This window comes from Mustela erminea, chromosome 1, assembly GCF_009829155.1.
Source record: "Mustela erminea isolate mMusErm1 chromosome 1, mMusErm1.Pri, whole genome shotgun sequence".
NCBI lineage: Eukaryota > Metazoa > Chordata > Mammalia > Carnivora > Mustelidae > Mustela > Mustela erminea.
Genome location: NC_045614.1, coordinates 1,532,301 through 1,537,775, shown reverse-complemented (window position 1 = coordinate 1,537,775; position 5,475 = coordinate 1,532,301).

Genomic DNA, 5,475 nt, shown 5'->3' with positions numbered 1-5,475 from the left:
CCCTGGCGACACATGGGTTCAGGGACGCCTGGGTGGCTCAGGCGGGGGAGCCTGTGCCGAAGGCTCGGGTGGGACCCAGCCCCGCACGCGGCCAGCTTCTCCCTCTGCCTACGGCCCCTGCTGGAGCTCTCTCCCCGTCTCGGCCTCTCTGACAAATAAACAAGTAAATAAAATCTTAAAAAAAAAACAGAACAAGAACAAACGCAGCACAGCATGGGTTCAGGGGAGCTGGCGGGGCCTGTGCCCGGGGCTCTGCGCGGGCCCCTGGGTGGCGGCCGCGGAGGGAGGCGCGGCTTTCCGGCGACGCTCGTGACGAATCGCCACAAACCCGGGCTGAGAAGGAACCAGATTTACTGCTGAGCAGTTCGGGGCTCGAAGTCCTACAACCCGGGCGCGGGCAGGGCTGGCCCCCCGGGCCCAGGGAGACCCGGCTCCTGCCCTTGCCTGGCCCGCGGCCCCCCATCCTCCCCGCCGGCAGCGCGGGGTCTGCCCGTCTCCGGGACCCCCGCCCTCTGCCTCCCTCTCGTGAGGACCTGGTGAGGACGCCGGGCGCCCCGGGAACCCAGGGTCACCCCCGGCTCGCGGCCCTGACGAGGCCCCCCTGCCGCGGGAGGGGACACGTCCGCAGGTCGAGGACGGGGCCAGGCACGCCCTGGGCCGCCGATCGGCCTCACCACGCAGAAGCCGCGGGCACCGAGCGAACGACACGGAGCCCGGCCCGGCGCTAGCTCGGGGGCCCGCCTCGTCCTTCGTGGCCCTGCGTGGCCACCCGCGGCCGCCAGCATCCCCTCGGACGGACAGGCCGCTGCCTCCTCCGCGGCCCGCTCGCCGGACACTGGCCTCGCTCGGGCCTCGGCACCTAAGGGCCCGGAAGCAGCCATGTGCTCCTCGCGCCCCTTCGTGGCAGTCTCGCGAGAGACTCAGATGGGGGCCCCCACTAGGCCGGGCCTCGGTCGCAGTCTCGCGAGAGACTCAGATGAGGACCCATTAGGCCGGGCCTCGGTCGCAGTCTCGCGAGAGACTCCGCGGAGGCCGCCCCTGGATCATGGTCCCGCGAGACACCTCGCCGGGACTCCACGAGGCGGGGCCTGAGGCAGTCTCGCGAGAGACCCAAGCCGGGGGTCTCACTAGCCCAGACCGTGGTCGCAGTCTCGCGAGAGACGCCGCGAGGACCCAGGAGGCCTTGCCCGGGCTCCAAGCCGCGTGGGTCGCGAGCAGTTCCTGCGCCTGCGCTGGCGGGGGAAGGCTCGCGGCGTCCGCGTGTCCGCGGCGCGGAGTGCGGCTCGCCGCCCACCCTCCCTCCCGGGACGCGCTCACCGGACCCACCTCCGTGCTGCGGCTCTCCCGCCACCCCCTCTCTGCGCGGGCCTCGCGGGTCGCAGAGCGGCTTCGGGGGCGCCCGGGGACGCTCAGGTTCCCGAGGAGCAGAGCATCCTGTGGGGTAAGTGTGTCCCCGGCCTGGTCACTTCCCCGCGTCGCCTGGCTCGGGCCCAGCACTCTTCTAGGTGTTGCTCTGACGCCGGTTTGTAGATCGGACTAACCTCCTTTTCCCTTTCTTACTAAGGTCTCACTTAGCTGAGGGGGCGGGGAGAGCACAGAGCGGGGGGGTGGGGGGCAGGCGCCCCGCTGGGCAGGGACCCCCCCCCCACCCCACACCCCAGATGGGGCTCGATCCCAGGACCCGGGGATCAGGACCGGAGCCAAGGCGGACGCTTTCCCGACTGAGCCCCCCAGGCGTCCCCAGATGTGATTAACTTTCAAACTAGTAGAGGTCGAGTCAGCAGATGACCGTCGGGGCTGCGGTGGGCCGCACGCCATCCGTTGACGGCCTGCAGAGGAGAGGACGGGGTGGCGCTGCAGCATGCGCGCCGCCCTGGGTCTCCAGGCCGCGCGCGGGTTTCCGACTCCCCGCCCCGTGGCCTGTGAGCCGGTTCCTTAAACGCGTCTCCCCTCCCTGCTGGCTGTGTGTCTGTAGAGATCCTCCCGAACACAGCCCTTCATGCGTCTTGTGCAACATCTGGACATCCTCATACTAAGGAAACAGGCATTTGCTGTTCATCTGAAATTCAGATTTACGCGCTGTGTGTTCATGGTTAAGTCTGGAGCCCAGGGCGGGGGCCCAGCCGAGGCATCCCCTCCTCAAGGGAGCGTGTCCCTGCTGGGAATGGCCAGTCCGTGCCTCACCGCCACCCTCCCCAGCCGATGAGAAAGGGGAGATGCGCGGGGGTGGCGGGGAGTGGAGCCGTGTAACACTTACCCCTTTATTCTAACACTTGAGCTGCAGGGCCCTCTGAGGAGCCAGGGAATCTCCAAGAATCGCTTGATGAAATGTTTTAGGGACAAAGACACCAAGATTCACCTCTGCGATTAGGGCTGGAAACTCAACTTTAGTGTGTGAGCTCATTGACACGCCCCCGGCCAGACACACACACACTATATTCATTCAGCCCAGCTGCCCCTGCTACCGGCGCCCCCCCCCCAAGCCCGTGGGTTTTCTAAGGATGCCTGTGTTCTCCGAATTGTCCTGTCATCACTGTCATTACACCGCAGAAGGGGCCCGGTGCTGTTTAGCATCGAATATAGAAGCACTATTCATTCAGCTTCCCGCCCGTCTGATGTTTATGACAGACCAGGCCTAGATGCTCTGTTCTGAGTACCCAGCCCTGAATGAGGTAGATGAGATTCGCTGCACTCAGAGAGCTTAAACCTCAGTGGCAGGGACCCAGATAAATTAAAATTACAGCTGCAATTCAGGTTTGAAAATCAAGACGTGTCCATGGGGTTTTGAGTCTATAAAAAGGAGCTTTGATCTAGCCGGGGGGTGGCGGGCGGGGGGGAGTGCAGAGGCAGTCAGGAAGGGCTTCCTGGGGGAGGGGTGTGTTATCTGAGTTCTGAAGGATAAGCAGGAACTCAGTAAGTGGCCACGGAAGGAGCAGATTTCCACACAGCAAGGACAGGATGCATAAAGCCCTGTAGCAGGAGCAGGGAAAGTGGGGGCCAGCGCAGAGAGAGTGAGTCCGTCAGCTGTGGCCACCACACATTACCACAGACAAAGCAGCTTACAGTAGCACACAATCGCTTTCACTTTCTGTGTGCAGAATCCTGGCACATCTCAGCTGGGTCCTCACGGTCTCACTAGGCAGCAAGTACGTGTTACTCGGGCCGCATTCTCATCCGGAGGCTCAGCTGGGGAAGGACCCACTGCTGAAATCCCTATTGTTGCCAGAATTTGTGTCCCTGTGTTACGGGGCTGAGGCCCCCCACTTCCTTGCTGCCTGTTGGCCAGGGGCTGGTCTTAGCTCACAGGCCCCTGACCACACGGCAGCCCCTTGGTCCAGGCCAGCAGAGGAGACTCACTGTAGTGTGCCGGGCTGGAGTTCTACAGAATGTCAGGCCACAGTGGGAGCCACGTGTGCTCTAGTGCAGCCTAATCAAGGGAGTGACCATAGCATCATCTTCAGCGGTTCTTCTCACTTGGGAGGAAGGGCTAATACAGGTCACGTGTGCCAGGGCAGAGATCTTAGGAACCTCTTGGAATTCTGCCTACCACAGTAATCACGAGGAGGGGCAGTCTGAGATGTGCACGGAGGTAAGCAGGGTGCGTAGCTCCCTGGAGTTTGAGAAGGAGAGACTAGACAAATGAAGTCAGTCTTAGAAAGTAGCTGGGAACTTTCCAGAACTGCCCTAAGACCTGAATCTTCAGATTTGAAAGGCACAGTGCCAAGCATTACAGATAAATCCTCAGAGTAAATCTACAGAATAAAAACAGCGACAAGATTATAGAAGTAACTAGGTAGTAAAGACAGGCCACCCACAAAGGAATGCTGGTTAAGAGCATCAGCGGGTGTCGGAACAGAAACCAGAGGCAACTTGGGGTGCACGATCCCAAGGCTGAACCAGCAAGAAGACGGAGGGATGAGTACAGTTGAAAGACTCCAAGGCTCGGAGGGAAAAGGCGAGATTAGTGATGAATTTCAGCCTTCATTAAATGAAGCACGAGCACGCATGATAAAATTTTAAGAGCATCTTCAGTAATAGAACTGAAATCGATAGCTTCCAAAAAGTAGAGTGAGAAAGATACAAAATGCAGGAGAAGGGGAGGAAAGTACAAATATTCTAAACTTAAAAGAATTTGTGAGCTTAGATTTGCTGTTGTTGTTTTAAGCCAGGTAGGTGTTTTTAGCGTTTTTTTGGTAAAAAACGAAAGACACAAAATGGAAGAGAGAAAAATCTAAACTCTTGTGTACCTGGTACCAAAACTCAGCATTAGACAGGTTGAATTAATGGGTCTATATTCCCTATTTTAGGAGATAAACTTACATTTTTAGGCACACACAAAATATTTACAAAAGTTAACTACGCACCTAACCACAAAGCAAATGTCAATGAAACCCACAAATTCTACCCTCAGTGTACGTGTCTCACAGCAGTGCAGCTTAATTAGATAGCTGAACTAATGAAATTTAATTGAAAATCTAAAATTAGTTCTGGCATATTAATGATTCCAAGAAGAAATCATAGCCAAATAAACTAAATAAACTATTTCGCCGAGATCAAGAGTCGGACACTTAACTGATGAGCCACCCAGGTGCCCCTAAATAAACTATTTAGAACTGAACAATAGGGAATGCTTCATAACAAAATACTGGATGCAGCCAAAGCTGGCCTTAGTGGTCACCGTCAGTGTTACATCAAGCCACGTGTTGGACAAGTGCCAGCTAAAACGCTATGGTCCCCCGCATCTGACTGGCCCTACCTGGAAAACACAGATCGCCGGCCTCAGCCCACACACAGCATCCACCGCATGGAGGTCAGCGGCTGGAGTCCTGGTGTCCTTGGAAGAGAAGTCCACATTTTGGGTTTTACTGTCCCAAGCAAGACCCATTCTATGTCCCCATGGCCCGTGGGGTACTCATGGGGCCACCGTGCTAGCTTTCTTTTTAAAATTTTTCTTGAAGAAGTCTCGAGAAGGCCAGTCTTGCCAGAAGAGAGCCAAGGGGGAATTCAGGGGGACAAAGAGCTTGTTAAAAGGATATGTAGGCAAAATTTAGGATTGCTCAAAAAGAAAGGCCAGACTTTGCCCTCAGTTCCTGGGAGATGAGCTCTTGGAGGCTAAAATCAGCCATGTGGGCAATCAGCGAATCAGTCAACGAGTCAGTCACGACTATGCAGTGGAGCCCCAGTAAAAACCGTGAACCCCAAAACTGGAAGTTAGGGGGTCATCTGGATTGGTGATACTCCATGCGTGTCGTCCCACATGTCCCAAGAGCAACAGCCCCTCACTGCCCAGGGGAAGGGCAGTGGAAGCGCCATGTTGGTGTTCTCCTGGGGCCATGGGCTAATGTCTGTGTGCCCCCAAAATCCGTATGCTGAACCCCTACTCAGAACAACTCAGAACTCACTAAAAGCTGTTACAGTTGCAGTCGCGGTTCACAGGGATTAACGGGGCAGATTAAGACCAGAGAGAGGAGCACC